The following is a 17,143-nucleotide window of genomic DNA, read 5'->3' as shown; positions in this document are numbered from 1 at the left end:
CTGTCGTGCCTCAGGTAAGTCTCTGAGTGCGATCCACGGGCCTGGTTCCTCCTCCTCCTCTGTCGTGCCTCAGGTAAGTCTCTGAGTGTGATCCACAGGCCTGGTTCCTCCTCCTCCTCTGTCGTGCCTCAGGTAAGTCTCTGAGTGTGATCCACAGGCCTGGTTCCTCCTCCTCCTCTGTCGTGCCTCAGGTAAGTCTCTGAGTGTGATCCACAGGCCTGGTTCCTCCTCCTCCTCTGTCGTGCCTCAGGTAAGTCTCTGAGTGTGATCCACAGGCCTGGTTCCTCCTCCTCCTCTGTCGTGCCTCAGGTAAGTCTCTGAGTGTGATCCACAGGCCTGGTTCCTCCTCCTCCTCTGTCGTGCCTCAGGAAAGTCTCTGAGTGTGATCCACAGGCCTGGTTCCTCCTCCTCCTCTGTCGTGCCTCAGGTAAGTCTCTGAGTGTGATCCACAGGCCTGGTTCCTCCTCCTCCTCTGTCGTGCCTCAGGAAAGTCTCTGAGTGTGATCCACAGGCCTGGTTCCTCCTCCTCCTCTGTCGTGCCTCAGGTAAGTCTCTGAGTGCGATCCACGGGCCTGGTTCCTCCTCCTCTTCCTCCTCTGTCGTGCCTCAGGTAAGTCTCTGAGTGCGATCCACGGGCCTGGTTCCTCCTCCTCCTCTGTCGTGCCTCAGGTAAGTCTCTGAGTGTGATCCACAGGCCTGGTTCCTCCTCCTCCTCTGTCGTGCCTCAGGTAAGTCTCTGAGTGTGATCCACAGGCCTGGTTCCTCCTCCTCCTCTGTCGTGCCTCAGGTAAGTCTCTGAGTGTGATCCACAGGCCTGGTTCCTCCTCCTCTGTCGTGCCTCAGGTAAGTCTCTGAGTGTGATCCACAGGCCTGGTTCCTCCTCCTCCTCTGTCGTGCCTCAGGTAAGTCTCTGAGTGCGATCCACAGGCCTGGTTCCTCCTCCTCCTCTGTCGTGCCTCAGGTAAGTCTTGAGTGCGATCCACGGGCCTGGTTTCTCCTCCTCCTCTGTCGTGCCTCAGGTAAGTCTCTGAGTGCGATCCACGGGCCTGGTTCCTCCTCCTCCTCTGTCGTGCCTCAGGTAAGTCTCTGAGTGCGATCCACGGGCCTGGTTCCTCCTCCTCCTCTGTCGTGCCTCAGGTAAGTCTCTGAGTGCGATCCACGGGCCTGGTTCCTCCTCCTCCTCTGTCGTGCCTCAGGTAAGTCTCTGAGTGCGATCCACGGGCCTGGTTCCTCCTCCTCCTCTGTCGTGCCTCAGGTAAGTCTCTGAGTGCGATCCATGGGCCTGGTTCCTCCTCCTCCTCTGTCGTGCCTCAGGTAAGTCTCTGAGTGCGATCCACGGGCCTGGTTCCTCCTCCTCTTCCTCCTCTGTCGTGCCTCAGGTAAGTCTTGAGTGCGATCCACGGGCCTGGTTTCTCCTCCTCCTCTGTCGTGCCTCAGTTAAGTCTCTGAGTGCGATCCACGGGCCTGGTTCCTCCTCCTCCTCTGTCGTGCCTCAGGTAAGTCTCTGAGTGCGATCCACGGGCCTGGTTCCTCCTCCTCCTCTGTCGTGCCTCAGGTAAGTCTCTGAGTGCGATCCACGGGCCTGATTCCTCCTCCTCCTCTGTCGTGCCTCAGGTAAGTCTCTGAGTGCGATCCACGGGCCTGGTTCCTCCTCCTCCTCTGTCGTGCCTCAGGTAAGTCTCTGAGTGCGATCCACGGGCCTGGTTCCTCTTCCTCCTCTGTCGTGCCTCAGGTAAGTCTCTGAGTGCGATCCACAGGCCTGGTTCCTCCTCCTCCTCTGTCGTGCCTCAGTTAAGTCTCTGAGTGCGATCCACAGGCCTGGTTCCTCCTCCTCCTCTGTCGTGCCTCAGGTAAGTCTTGAGTGCGATCCACGGGCCTGGTTCCTCCTCCTCCTCTGTCATGCCTCAGGTAAGTCTCTGAGTGCGATCCACAGGCCTGGTTCCTCCTCCTCCTCTGTCGTGCCTCAGGTAAGTCTCTGAGTGTGATCCACAGGCCTGGTTCCTCCTCCTCCTCTGTCGTGCCTCAGGTAAGTCTCTGAGTGCGATCCACGGGCCTGGTTCCTCCTCCTCTTCCTCCTCTGTCGTGCCTCAGGTAAGTCTCTGAGTGCGATCCACAGGCCTGGTTCCTCCTCCTCCTCGGTCATGCCTCAGTTAAGTCTCTGAGTGCGATCCACGGGCCTGGTTCCTACTCCTCCTCTGTCGTGCCTCAGGTAAGTCTCTGAGTGCGATCCACAGGCCTGGTTCCTCCTCCTCCTCTGTCGTGCCTCAGGTAAGTCTCTGAGTGTGATCCACAGGCCTGGTTCCTCCTCCTCCTCTGTCGTGCCTCAGGTAAGTCTCTGAATGCGATCCACGGGCCTGGTTCCTCCTCCTCTTCCTCCTCTGTCATGCCTCAGGTAAGTCTCTGAGTGCGATCCACAGGCCTGGTTCCTCCTCCTCCTCTGTCGTGCCTCAGGTAAGTCTTGAGTGCGATCCACGGGCCTGGTAACTCCTCCTCCTCTGTCGTGCCTCAGGTAAGTCTCTGAGTGCGATCCACGGGCCTGGTTCCTCCTCCTCCTCTGTCGTGCCTCAGGTAAGTCTCTGAGTGCGATCCACGGGCCTGGTTCCTCCTCCTCCTCTGTCGTGCCTCAGGTAAGTCTCTGAGTGTGATCCACGGGCCTGGTTCCTCCTCCTCTTCCTCCTCTGTCGTGCCTCAGGTAAGTCTCTGAGTGCGATCCACGGGCCTGGTTCCTCCTCCTCCTCTGTCGTGCCTCAGGTAAGTCTCTGAGTGTGATCCACAGGCCTGGTTCCTCCTCCTCCTCTGTCGTGCCTCAGGTAAGTCTCTGAGTGTGATCCACAGGCCTGGTTCCTCCTCCTCCTCTGTCGTGCCTCAGGTAAGTCTCTGAGTGTGATCCACAGGCCTGGTTCCTCCTCCTCCTCTGTCGTGCCTCAGGTAAGTCTCTGAGTGTGATCCACAGGCCTGGTTCCTCCTCCTCCTCTGTCGTGCCTCAGGTAAGTCTCTGAGTGTGATCCACAGGCCTGGTTCCTCCTCCTCCTCTGTCGTGCCTCAGGAAAGTCTCTGAGTGTGATCCACAGGCCTGGTTCCTCCTCCTCCTCTGTCGTGCCTCAGGTAAGTCTCTGAGTGTGATCCACAGGCCTGGTTCCTCCTCCTCCTCTGTCGTGCCTCAGGAAAGTCTCTGAGTGTGATCCACAGGCCTGGTTCCTCCTCCTCCTCTGTCGTGCCTCAGGTAAGTCTCTGAGTGCGATCCACGGGCCTGGTTCCTCCTCCTCTTCCTCCTCTGTCGTGCCTCAGGTAAGTCTCTGAGTGCGATCCACGGGCCTGGTTCCTCCTCCTCCTCTGTCGTGCCTCAGGTAAGTCTCTGAGTGTGATCCACAGGCCTGGTTCCTCCTCCTCCTCTGTCGTGCCTCAGGTAAGTCTCTGAGTGTGATCCACAGGCCTGGTTCCTCCTCCTCCTCTGTCGTGCCTCAGGTAAGTCTCTGAGTGTGATCCACAGGCCTGGTTCCTCCTCCTCTGTCGTGCCTCAGGTAAGTCTCTGAGTGTGATCCACAGGCCTGGTTCCTCCTCCTCCTCTGTCGTGCCTCAGGTAAGTCTCTGAGTGCGATCCACAGGCCTGGTTCCTCCTCCTCCTCTGTCGTGCCTCAGGTAAGTCTTGAGTGCGATCCACGGGCCTGGTTTCTCCTCCTCCTCTGTCGTGCCTCAGGTAAGTCTCTGAGTGCGATCCACGGGCCTGGTTCCTCCTCCTCCTCTGTCGTGCCTCAGGTAAGTCTCTGAGTGCGATCCACGGGCCTGGTTCCTCCTCCTCCTCTGTCGTGCCTCAGGTAAGTCTCTGAGTGCGATCCACGGGCCTGGTTCCTCCTCCTCCTCTGTCGTGCCTCAGGTAAGTCTCTGAGTGCGATCCACGGGCCTGGTTCCTCCTCCTCCTCTGTCGTGCCTCAGGTAAGTCTCTGAGTGCGATCCATGGGCCTGGTTCCTCCTCCTCCTCTGTCGTGCCTCAGGTAAGTCTCTGAGTGCGATCCACGGGCCTGGTTCCTCCTCCTCTTCCTCCTCTGTCGTGCCTCAGGTAAGTCTCTGAGTGCGATCCACAGGCCTGGTTCCTCCTCCTCCTCTGTCGTGCCTCAGGTAAGTCTCTGAGTGCGATCCACAGGCCTGGTTCCTCCTCCTCCTCTGTCGTGCCTCAGGTAAGTCTCTGAGTGCGATCCACAGGCCTGGTTCCTCCTCCTCCTCTGTCGTGCCTCAGGTAAGTCTTGAGTGCGATCCACGGGCCTGGTTTCTCCTCCTCCTCTGTCGTGCCTCAGTTAAGTCTCTGAGTGCGATCCACGGGCCTGGTTCCTCCTCCTCCTCTGTCGTGCCTCAGGTAAGTCTCTGAGTGCGATCCACGGGCCTGGTTCCTCCTCCTCCTCTGTCGTGCCTCAGGTAAGTCTCTGAGTGTGATCCACGGGCCTGATTCCTCCTCCTCCTCTGTCGTGCCTCAGGTAAGTCTCTGAGTGCGATCCACGGGCCTGGTTCCTCCTCCTCCTCTGTCGTGCCTCAGGTAAGTCTCTGAGTGCGATCCACGGGCCTGGTTCCTCTTCCTCCTCTGTCGTGCCTCAGGTAAGTCTCTGAGTGCGATCCACAGGCCTGGTTCCTCCTCCTCCTCTGTCGTGCCTCAGTTAAGTCTCTGAGTGCGATCCACAGGCCTGGTTCCTCCTCCTCCTCTGTCGTGCCTCAGGTAAGTCTTGAGTGCGATCCACGGGCCTGGTTCCTCCTCCTCCTCTGTCATGCCTCAGGTAAGTCTCTGAGTGCGATCCACAGGCCTGGTTCCTCCTCCTCCTCTGTCGTGCCTCAGGTAAGTCTCTGAGTGTGATCCACAGGCCTGGTTCCTCCTCCTCCTCTGTCGTGCCTCAGGTAAGTCTCTGAGTGCGATCCACGGGCCTGGTTCCTCCTCCTCTTCCTCCTCTGTCGTGCCTCAGGTAAGTCTCTGAGTGCGATCCACAGGCCTGGTTCCTCCTCCTCCTCGGTCATGCCTCAGTTAAGTCTCTGAGTGCGATCCACGGGCCTGGTTCCTACTCCTCCTCTGTCGTGCCTCAGGTAAGTCTCTGAGTGCGATCCACAGGCCTGGTTCCTCCTCCTCCTCTGTCGTGCCTCAGGTAAGTCTCTGAGTGTGATCCACAGGCCTGGTTCCTCCTCCTCCTCTGTCGTGCCTCAGGTAAGTCTCTGAATGCGATCCACGGGCCTGGTTCCTCCTCCTCTTCCTCCTCTGTCATGCCTCAGGTAAGTCTCTGAGTGCGATCCACAGGCCTGGTTCCTCCTCCTCCTCTGTCGTGCCTCAGGTAAGTCTTGAGTGCGATCCACGGGCCTGGTAACTCCTCCTCCTCTGTCGTGCCTCAGGTAAGTCTCTGAGTGCGATCCACGGGCCTGGTTCCTCCTCCTCCTCTGTCGTGCCTCAGGTAAGTCTCTGAGTGCGATCCACAGGCCTGGTTCCTCCTCCTCCTCTGTCGTGCCTCAGGTAAGTCTCTGAGTGTGATCCACGGGCCTGGTTCCTCCTCCTCTTCCTCCTCTGTCGTGCCTCAGGTAAGTCTCTGAGTGCGATCCACGGGCCTGGTTCCTCCTCCTCCTCTGTCGTGCCTCAGGTAAGTCTCTGAGTGTGATCCACAGGCCTGGTTCCTCCTCCTCCTCTGTCGTGCCTCAGGTAAGTCTCTGAGTGTGATCCACAGGCCTGGTTCCTCCTCCTCCTCTGTCGTGCCTCAGGTAAGTCTCTGAGTGTGATCCACAGGCCTGGTTCCTCCTCCTCCTCTGTCGTGCCTCAGGTAAGTCTCTGAGTGTGATCCACAGGCCTGGTTCCTCCTCCTCCTCTGTCGTGCCTCAGGTAAGTCTCTGAGTGTGATCCACAGGCCTGGTTCCTCCTCCTCCTCTGTCGTGCCTCAGGAAAGTCTCTGAGTGTGATCCACAGGCCTGGTTCCTCCTCCTCCTCTGTCGTGCCTCAGGTAAGTCTCTGAGTGTGATCCACAGGCCTGGTTCCTCCTCCTCCTCTGTCGTGCCTCAGGAAAGTCTCTGAGTGTGATCCACAGGCCTGGTTCCTCCTCCTCCTCTGTCGTGCCTCAGGTAAGTCTCTGAGTGCGATCCACGGGCCTGGTTCCTCCTCCTCTTCCTCCTCTGTCGTGCCTCAGGTAAGTCTCTGAGTGCGATCCACGGGCCTGGTTCCTCCTCCTCCTCTGTCGTGCCTCAGGTAAGTCTCTGAGTGTGATCCACAGGCCTGGTTCCTCCTCCTCCTCTGTCGTGCCTTAGGTAAGTCTCTGAGTGTGATCCACAGGCCTGGTTCCTCCTCCTCCTCTGTCGTGCCTCAGGTAAGTCTCTGAGTGTGATCCACAGGCCTGGTTCCTCCTCCTCTGTCGTGCCTCAGGTAAGTCTCTGAGTGTGATCCACAGGCCTGGTTCCTCCTCCTCCTCTGTCGTGCCTCAGGTAAGTCTCTGAGTGCGATCCACAGGCCTGGTTCCTCCTCCTCCTCTGTCGTGCCTCAGGTAAGTCTTGAGTGCGATCCACGGGCCTGGTTTCTCCTCCTCCTCTGTCGTGCCTCAGGTAAGTCTCTGAGTGCGATCCACGGGCCTGGTTCCTCCTCCTCCTCTGTCGTGCCTCAGGTAAGTCTCTGAGTGCGATCCACGGGCCTGGTTCCTCCTCCTCCTCTGTCGTGCCTCAGGTAAGTCTCTGAGTGCGATCCACGGGCCTGGTTCCTCCTCCTCCTCTGTCGTGCCTCAGGTAAGTCTCTGAGTGCGATCCACGGGCCTGGTTCCTCCTCCTCCTCTGTCGTGCCTCAGGTAAGTCTCTGAGTGCGATCCACGGGCCTGGTTCCTCCTCCTCCTCTGTCGTGCCTCAGGTAAGTCTCTGAGTGCGATCCACGGGCCTGGTTCCTCCTCCTCTTCCTCCTCTGTCGTGCCTCAGGTAAGTCTCTGAGTGCGATCCACAGGCCTGGTTCCTCCTCCTCCTCTGTCGTGCCTCAGGTAAGTCTCTGAGTGCGATCCACAGGCCTGGTTCCTCCTCCTCCTCTGTCGTGCCTCAGGTAAGTCTCTGAGTGCGATCCACAGGCCTGGTTCCTCCTCCTCCTCTGTCGTGCCTCAGGTAAGTCTTGAGTGCGATCCACGGGCCTGGTTTCTCCTCCTCCTCTGTCGTGCCTCAGTTAAGTCTCTGAGTGCGATCCACGGGCCTGGTTCCTCCTCCTCCTCTGTCGTGCCTCAGGTAAGTCTCTGAGTGCGATCCACGGGCCTGGTTCCTCCTCCTCCTCTGTCGTGCCTCAGGTAAGTCTCTGAGTGTGATCCACGGGCCTGGTTCCTCCTCCTCCTCTGTCGTGCCTCAGGTAAGTCTCTGAGTGCGATCCACGGGCCTGGTTCCTCCTCCTCCTCTGTCGTGCCTCAGGTAAGTCTCTGAGTGCGATCCACGGGCCTGGTTCCTCTTCCTCCTCTGTCGTGCCTCAGGTAAGTCTCTGAGTGCGATCCACAGGCCTGGTTCCTCCTCCTCCTCTGTCGTGCCTCAGTTAAGTCTCTGAGTGCGATCCACAGGCCTGGTTCCTCCTCCTCCTCTGTCGTGCCTCAGGTAAGTCTTGAGTGCGATCCACGGGCCTGGTTCCTCCTCCTCCTCTGTCATGCCTCAGGTAAGTCTCTGAGTGCGATCCACAGGCCTGGTTCCTCCTCCTCCTCTGTCGTGCCTCAGGTAAGTCTCTGAGTGTGATCCACAGGCCTGGTTCCTCCTCCTCCTCTGTCGTGCCTCAGGTAAGTCTCTGAGTGCGATCCACGGGCCTGGTTCCTCCTCCTCTTCCTCCTCTGTCGTGCCTCAGGTAAGTCTCTGAGTGCGATCCACAGGCCTGGTTCCTCCTCCTCCTCGGTCATGCCTCAGTTAAGTCTCTGAGTGCGATCCACGGGCCTGGTTCCTACTCCTCCTCTGTCGTGCCTCAGGTAAGTCTCTGAGTGCGATCCACGGGCCTGGTTCCTCCTCCTCCTCTGTCGTGCCTCAGGTAAGTCTCTGAGTGTGATCCACAGGCCTGGTTCCTCCTCCTCCTCTGTCGTGCCTCAGGTAAGTCTCTGAATGCGATCCACGGGCCTGGTTCCTCCTCCTCTTCCTCCTCTGTCATGCCTCAGGTAAGTCTCTGAGTGCGATCCACAGGCCTGGTTCCTCCTCCTCCTCTGTCGTGCCTCAGGTAAGTCTTGAGTGCGATCCACGGGCCTGGTAACTCCTCCTCCTCTGTCGTGCCTCAGGTAAGTCTCTGAGTGCGATCCACGGGCCTGGTTCCTCCTCCTCCTCTGTCGTGCCTCAGGTAAGTCTCTGAGTGCGATCCACAGGCCTGGTTCCTCCTCCTCCTCTGTCGTGCCTCAGGTAAGTCTCTGAGTGTGATCCACGGGCCTGGTTCCTCCTCCTCTTCCTACTCTGTCGTGCCTCAGGTAAGTCTCTGAGTGCGATCCACGGGCCTGGTTCCTCCTCCTCCTCTGTCGTGCCTCAGGTAAGTCTCTGAGTGTGATCCACAGGCCTGGTTCCTCCTCCTCCTCTGTCGTGCCTCAGGTAAGTCTCTGAGTGTGATCCACAGGCCTGGTTCCTCCTCCTCCTCTGTCGTGCCTCAGGTAAGTCTCTGAGTGTGATCCACAGGCCTGGTTCCTCCTCCTCCTCTTTCGTGCCTCAGGTAAGTCTCTGAGTGTGATCCACAGGCCTGGTTCCTCCTCCTCCTCTGTCGTGCCTCAGGTAAGTCTCTGAGTGTGATCCACAGGCCTGGTTCCTCCTCCTCCTCTGTCGTGCCTCAGGAAAGTCTCTGAGTGTGATCCACAGGCCTGGTTCCTCCTCCTCCTCTGTCGTGCCTCAGGTAAGTCTCTGAGTGTGATCCACAGGCCTGGTTCCTCCTCCTCCTCTGTCGTGCCTCAGGAAAGTCTCTGAGTGTGATCCACAGGCCTGGTTCCTCCTCCTCCTCTGTCGTGCCTCAGGTAAGTCTCTGAGTGCGATCCACGGGCCTGGTTCCTCCTCCTCTTCCTCCTCTGTCGTGCCTCAGGTAAGTCTCTGAGTGCGATCCACGGGCCTGGTTCCTCCTCCTCCTCTGTCGTGCCTCAGGTAAGTCTCTGAGTGTGATCCACAGGCCTGGTTCCTCCTCCTCCTCTGTCGTGCCTCAGGTAAGTCTCTGAGTGTGATCCACAGGCCTGGTTCCTCCTCCTCCTCTGTCGTGCCTCAGGTAAGTCTCTGAGTGTGATCCACAGGCCTGGTTCCTCCTCCTCTGTCGTGCCTCAGGTAAGTCTCTGAGTGTGATCCACAGGCCTGGTTCCTCCTCCTCCTCTGTCGTGCCTCAGGTAAGTCTCTGAGTGCGATTCACAGGCCTGGTTCCTCCTCCTCCTCTGTCGTGCCTCAGGTAAGTCTCTGAGTGCGATCCACGGGCCTGGTTTCTCCTCCTCCTCTGTCGTGCCTCAGGTAAGTCTCTGAGTGCGATCCACGGGCCTGGTTCCTCCTCCTCCTCTGTCGTGCCTCAGGTAAGTCTCTGAGTGCGATCCAAAGGCCTGGTTCCTCCTCCTCCTCTGTCGTGCCTCAGGTAAGTCTTGAGTGCGATCCACGGGCCTGGTTTCTCCTCCTCCTCTGTCGTGCCTCAGGTAAGTCTCTGAGTGCGATCCACGGGCCTGGTTCCTCCTCCTCCTCTGTCGTGCCTCAGGTAAGTCTCTGAGTGCGATCCACGGGCCTGGTTCCTCCTCCTCCTCTGTCGTGCCTCAGGTAAGTCTCTGAGTGCGATCCACGGGCCTGGTTCCTCCTCCTCCTCTGTCGTGCCTCAGGTAAGTCTCTGAGTGCGATCCACGGGCCTGGTTCCTCCTCCTCCTCTGTCGTGCCTCAGGTAAGTCTCTGAGTGCGATCCACGGGCCTGGTTCCTCCTCCTCCTCTGTCGTGCCTCAGGTAAGTCTCTGAGTGCGATCCACGGGCCTGGTTCCTCCTCCTCTTCCTCCTCTGTCGTGCCTCAGGTAAGTCTCTGAGTGCGATCCACAGGCCTGGTTCCTCCTCCTCCTCTGTCGTGCCTCAGGTAAGTCTCTGAGTGCGATCCACAGGCCTGGTTCCTCCTCCTCCTCTGTCGTGCCTCAGGTAAGTCTCTGAGTGTGATCCACGGGCCTGGTTCCTCCTCCTCTTCCTACTCTGTCGTGCCTCAGGTAAGTCTCTGAGTGCGATCCACGGGCCTGGTTCCTCCTCCTCCTCTGTCGTGCCTCAGGTAAGTCTCTGAGTGTGATCCACAGGCCTGGTTCCTCCTCCTCCTCTGTCGTGCCTCAGGTAAGTCTCTGAGTGTGATCCACAGGCCTGGTTCCTCCTCCTCCTCTGTCGTGCCTCAGGTAAGTCTCTGAGTGTGATCCACAGGCCTGGTTCCTCCTCCTCCTCTTTCGTGCCTCAGGTAAGTCTCTGAGTGTGATCCACAGGCCTGGTTCCTCCTCCTCCTCTGTCGTGCCTCAGGTAAGTCTCTGAGTGTGATCCACAGGCCTGGTTCCTCCTCCTCCTCTGTCGTGCCTCAGGAAAGTCTCTGAGTGTGATCCACAGGCCTGGTTCCTCCTCCTCCTCTGTCGTGCCTCAGGTAAGTCTCTGAGTGTGATCCACAGGCCTGGTTCCTCCTCCTCCTCTGTCGTGCCTCAGGAAAGTCTCTGAGTGTGATCCACAGGCCTGGTTCCTCCTCCTCCTCTGTCGTGCCTCAGGTAAGTCTCTGAGTGCGATCCACGGGCCTGGTTCCTCCTCCTCTTCCTCCTCTGTCGTGCCTCAGGTAAGTCTCTGAGTGCGATCCACGGGCCTGGTTCCTCCTCCTCCTCTGTCGTGCCTCAGGTAAGTCTCTGAGTGTGATCCACAGGCCTGGTTCCTCCTCCTCCTCTGTCGTGCCTCAGGTAAGTCTCTGAGTGTGATCCACAGGCCTGGTTCCTCCTCCTCCTCTGTCGTGCCTCAGGTAAGTCTCTGAGTGTGATCCACAGGCCTGGTTCCTCCTCCTCTGTCGTGCCTCAGGTAAGTCTCTGAGTGTGATCCACAGGCCTGGTTCCTCCTCCTCCTCTGTCGTGCCTCAGGTAAGTCTCTGAGTGCGATTCACAGGCCTGGTTCCTCCTCCTCCTCTGTCGTGCCTCAGGTAAGTCTCTGAGTGCGATCCACGGGCCTGGTTTCTCCTCCTCCTCTGTCGTGCCTCAGGTAAGTCTCTGAGTGCGATCCACGGGCCTGGTTCCTCCTCCTCCTCTGTCGTGCCTCAGGTAAGTCTCTGAGTGCGATCCAAAGGCCTGGTTCCTCCTCCTCCTCTGTCGTGCCTCAGGTAAGTCTTGAGTGCGATCCACGGGCCTGGTTTCTCCTCCTCCTCTGTCGTGCCTCAGGTAAGTCTCTGAGTGCGATCCACGGGCCTGGTTCCTCCTCCTCCTCTGTCGTGCCTCAGGTAAGTCTCTGAGTGCGATCCACGGGCCTGGTTCCTCCTCCTCCTCTGTCGTGCCTCAGGTAAGTCTCTGAGTGCGATCCACGGGCCTGGTTCCTCCTCCTCCTCTGTCGTGCCTCAGGTAAGTCTCTGAGTGCGATCCACGGGCCTGGTTCCTCCTCCTCCTCTGTCGTGCCTCAGGTAAGTCTCTGAGTGCGATCCACGGGCCTGGTTCCTCCTCCTCCTCTGTCGTGCCTCAGGTAAGTCTCTGAGTGCGATCCACGGGCCTGGTTCCTCCTCCTCTTCCTCCTCTGTCGTGCCTCAGGTAAGTCTCTGAGTGCGATCCACAGGCCTGGTTCCTCCTCCTCCTCTGTCGTGCCTCAGTTAAGTCTCTGAGTGCGATCCACGGGCCTGGTTCCTACTCCTCCTCTGTCGTGCCTCAGGTAAGTCTCTGAGTGCGATCCACAGGCCTGGTTCCTCCTCCTCCTCTGTCGTGCCTCAGGTAAGTCTCTGAGTGCGATCCACAGGCCTGGTTCCTCCTCCTCCTCTGTCGTGCCTCAGGTAAGTCTCTGAGTGCGATCCACAGGCCTGGTTCCTCCTCCTCCTCTGTCGTGCCTCAGGTAAGTCTTGAGTGCGATCCACGGGCCTGGTTCCTCCTCCTCCTCTGTCATGCCTCAGGTAAGTCTCTGAGTGCGATCCACAGGCCTGGTTCCTCCTCCTCCTCTGTCGTGCCTCAGGTAAGTCTCTGAGTGTGATCCACAGGCCTGGTTCCTCCTCCTCCTCTGTCGTGCCTCAGGTAAGTCTCTGAGTGTGATCCACAGGCCTGGTTCCTCCTCCTCCTCTGTCGTGCCTCAGGTAAGTCTCTGAGTGCGATCCACGGGCCTGGTTCCTCCTCCTCTTCCTCCTCTGTCGTGCCTCAGGTAAGTCTCTGAGTGCGATCCACAGGCCTGGTTCCTCCTCCTCCTCGGTCATGCCTCAGTTAAGTCTCTGAGTGCGATCCACGGGCCTGGTTCCTACTCCTCCTCTGTCGTGCCTCAGGTAAGTCTCTGAGTGCGATCCACAGGCCTGGTTCCTCCTCCTCCTCTGTCGTGCCTCAGGTAAGTCTCTGAGTGTGATCCACAGGCCTGGTTCCTCCTCCTCCTCTGTCGTGCCTCAGGTAAGTCTTGAGTGCGATCCACGGGCCTGGTAACTCCTCCTCCTCTGTCGTGCCTCAGGTAAGTCTCTGAGTGCGATCCACGGGCCTGGTTCCTCCTCCTCCTCTGTCGTGCCTCAGGTAAGTCTCTGAGTGCGATCCACGGGCCTGGTTCCTCCTCCTCCTCTGTCGTGCCTCAGGTAAGTCTCTGAGTGTGATCCACAGGCCTGGTTCCGCCTCCTCAGCTGTCGTGCCTCAGGTAAGTCTCTGAGTGCGATCCACGGGCCTGGTTCCTCCTCCTCTTCCTCCTCTGTCGTGCCTCAGGTAAGTCTCTGAGTGCGATCCACGGGCCTGGTTCCTCCTCCTCCTCTGTCGTGCCTCAGGTAAGTCTCTGAGTGTGATCCACAGGCCTGGTTCCTCCTCCTCCTCTGTCGTGCCTCAGGTAAGTCTCTGAGTGTGATCCACAGGCCTGGTTCCTCCTCCTCCGCTCGGGCTTGTCATCTGTCATTACGCGAGGCGGCCTGGAGAATGATTCTGGCAGACAGCTCGGGCTTACTATCAGGGGGGCGCCCGACGTAAACACGCCGCCGGGCAAACGAGGAGGATGATGACCACTACTTTACAAGGGATTTGCTGGAGATTGTATTGCGTTGCATTGTGTGGGTGGGTGCAGACACAGGCATTAGATTTGGGTGAATTTAACAGCAAGTGAAAAGGGAAAGGAGTTCTGAACTGCTTGATGAAATCCTGTGTGTCGCTGTAAACCTTCAAGTCAGTGCGGTATTGTTATCAAAAAGCGTTGCTAAACTGAGATATTTCGTTTGGACTAAGAGAATATGCATAAAGCTGGTGGGCACAGCATAAACAGTGACTTCACTCTTATCCAGTTTGGGACGTGGAGACGTTTGTAGTAAATTCATGAACCACAACAGCTTAACTACAACCCCCGAGACCCAGCAGCTCATCTGGTTCTTCCACAGAGTATTTGTGTACTTCATGTTACTGTAAATTACTGTTGCACATGTGACCAAGACCTCTATTTTAAGCCCATAGGGACGTCACGATACCAAATGTCAGCGTTACGATTCGGAAAAAACATCAAGATTTAACGATTATTCACGATTGATGAGATCGTGACTAGACAATAGTGAAATCTTTCATTTTTGTTCATTCCCGTTGTCAATGTTCCTCAAGTTTGTGACCACTTTCCACTTTAAATATGACAAAAACAGCTATTAAGGTCTATTTTTTGGGCCCCGATTAAACTAAAAAGACTTAATTTTGCGTTCATTATACATCTGTTGTTATTTTTTGGTTCTCACGATTATATTGGGACCTGAATACTGTATTTTCCGGACTATAAGTCGCACCAGCCAAAAAATGCATAATAGAGAAGAAAAAAAGATATATAAGTCGCACCGGAGTATAAGTATACAAGTATAAATATAAGTATAAGTCGCAACCCGGCCAAAACTATGAAAAAAGGTGCGACTTATAGTCCGGAAAATACGGTGATCACGATTATCGATGATCCTAATACTCTTGAAAACCCTACAAGCCGTGTATAATCTATTGTACTGAACTGTGAAGTATCCCATGATTCCCAGAACATACGACCGACCGAACAGCGCTTTAAAACACATCAAGCACATTTGCAATTCATTCAGTTCTCGGTGTGTCTTTGTGTGTGTGTACGCCCCAGGGCAGACTGACACAGACTTGCCAGCTACTGTTCCAGTCCCGTCAGACACACAACCGCATTAACATCAATAAACATCAACATTACAAACGCCGCGGTGGATAAAGCGTCGTGCTCAAGGACGCAACGAGAGGCAGGGCGCGGTCTACTGTGCAGCTCAACGTTCAGCGCCACATCAATACACGCCTTGTTTGTAAAAAAAAAAAGTGTGGGCACATACGGTTTGGTTATTGCGCAGAACGGCATGAGGAGGTGCGATCGCAGGTACGGGCTTTTCAGTCACGCACACGGCTCGCTTAAAACCCGCTAAAGCTCATCGAGTAAGATTAGTTTTCGCACGCCATCGTTTTAGAATTAACCAGATAAGGTGATATTTATGCCCTTTTTTGGTTAATTGTTCGGTCCATTTACTGTATGTTCTGTGCTGGACATTTACAAGCCAATTTTTGCACATTTATTGTTAAAATCATCTGAATATTGTTCTTGAGGTAATACAGAAATTGAATAAATCAATCAATCAATGGCACTTACTATAATTTTTTATATATATTTTTTAATACAAATAATAATAGTTTTAAATATTTTAGTTTTTCAAATATATTGTATGTTTAATTCATGTAAATAGCTTTAATTAATCATATTTAGGATCAACTTAAAATTGTTACATGGAAAAGGTGACATTATATGGAATGTACTACTATTTCTGCAGCAAAAAAAGCAAAAACAAAGTAATAGAGGACAAGGATGGAGCCGACTGTCGAGGACTGGATTGAAATAACCAATTTACAAAAAGGGGGACAAAATTGACTGATTTGCCAAGCATTGGGACAAATGGGACAGATACATGTGCTTGACTGTCTATAATTGGACTACTCGTGCCTCCCATTGGAGAACTGCTGCATGAGCGATTGCCTTTCAGTCAGCGGCTTCTCATTTCTGAAACGACTGAGTGGAAAGACGAATCCCGTGGTCATGGAGAATAGGGCCCTCACGACTCGACAACGCGATACATGGCTCGCGATACGATAATATCACGATTTTGCGATACATGCGATAATCGATATATTGCTCATGATATTCTACAATCTATAATATATTTTAAAGAACCCAATACATTTCAGCTAATTTTTTCTCTGTAAAACAAGATTCACAAACTAGGAACTTTCTTTGGTGAAAAGGTGCAACATGAAAAAACAATATAATAAAAATAATAATAATATGGCATGAATAAAAAACTAAATAAGATTAAAAAAAAATGTATTCTAAAGTTTATTCCTTATCTTGTACTAGTAAACCTTTTTTGTTTTTTTTAAAATCATCAAAATAGTCAAAATGTCAAATGTTTGCGTAAACAAGTTTCCTTTCTTTAAAAAAACAACAAAATTGCAGCACGGTCACAAAATAATTTTACCAGAAATTACTCAAGACGATATATCGATACAGCAGCCCACGATATTGATACTGTATCGCCACATTTAGTATCACAATATATCGATATTTTGGCACACTGTTTGAGAAAGATCAAAACATTGGCATCGAGCAGAGAAAACATCTAAGCAGAAGCAGAAACTAATCTACAGCAGATCTGAGCTGTGTTTGTAGAAATATACTTTCCTTTTTTCACATCCTCACTCTCTGCGTCTTATTCCGTTTGTTTTGAAGATTTTTAACATAAGGTGACGTAATGCTTTTATTCAAGGTCATCGTCCAATACAGTTAAGAGGTACTTGAGTGGCATAATTTGTCCTCTTACAGTGGCTTCCCCTGCGCCGCTGGCTGTAAATAGACCGGCGTTTAGAGAGCGAGTCAAAACACGGAGTGAACCTGCACCTGAACGTCCCAGCGCCGGGTCTGTGTACGGCAAGAGAGCGAGGGGATAATGAGTGCGGGATATCAGGGGAGCGGTGACCCAGGACGGGCAGTCGCACACACACAACACAAACACACACACACACAGACCTACACAAACAGCCTGTGGACGCCGCAAATCTGCTCTACGATTCCAGTCCTTGCACCGTTGACCTCATTAAGGTTATTTTATCACGGTACTATTTCTTGGATGCGCAGTTGTGGCTTAGGTTTTACGAGGAGAAAACAGCGAGCACTGGGTTGTGTTCCCGTGGCGCCCCAGTATTTGTCAATCCCCGTCGTTCATAACCGAGCTCGGACGCTTCTTAATGAAACTGCTCCATTTCCTTCGCCGGATGCATTTGTTCCACTCTTTTAAAATCGTCAAACAGCGGTTAAGCTCGAAGTGACGTATGACACGTTTTTTTTTATGTTCTAATGTTGACTTTATTTGGTGTGTTTATACCTGTTGTACATATAAATTATAGTTTTACACCAATCGAGCAGGTATTTGTGGAGAAAACGGTGAAAAATCTGAAGAAAAGGACAGGACGTGACATCACAAAGGGACTCTCATTCCAGTCAAAGTTTATGCATAATTTACACACAAAAAAACAACCTGTTTGACCCTTTAAACCTGAATTCAACAAAATAAAGTCGCTCACATATATTTTTATTTGTCAAATTAAACAAATTGTGACATTAGATGTGTTTTGGCCCAGTGTTTTCTGGGTAATTTCCTAGTGTGATGTCATCCAATACAATCAGGAAGTGAAATTATAAACCTAAAAAGATCTTCTGAGATAACATTAAGGAACTTTCAACAAAATTTTGCAAAATTCAAAATATATTTATCTAAACTGCATTTTAGTGCAATGAGTGGTCCGACCTATAGGGGGCACTTTACAGGACTTGCCACCCAACCGACCACGAGCAGCACTTTCTTTACTTGGTTATAAGCTGTGATGATTGACGCTTTTGAGAATTGTGTGCCGTTTGCTCGTGCTCACCTGCCCAGGGACTGCAGATGGAATTGAGCTTTTGTCAAATCTGGTGCAAAGATGAATGTGTTTGTTCACGGTCCCTGACAAATAAACCATAAACTAAACTAAACTGTATT

The sequence above is a fragment of the Eucyclogobius newberryi genome, unplaced genomic scaffold, assembly GCF_026437365.1.
Source record: "Eucyclogobius newberryi isolate DKJ021-1_F unplaced genomic scaffold, fEucNew1.0.hap1 SCAF_1, whole genome shotgun sequence".
Classification (NCBI taxonomy): domain Eukaryota; kingdom Metazoa; phylum Chordata; class Actinopteri; order Gobiiformes; family Gobiidae; genus Eucyclogobius; species Eucyclogobius newberryi.
The sequence above is the reverse complement of the archived record's forward strand: the minus strand, read 5'-3'. Positions refer to the sequence as shown.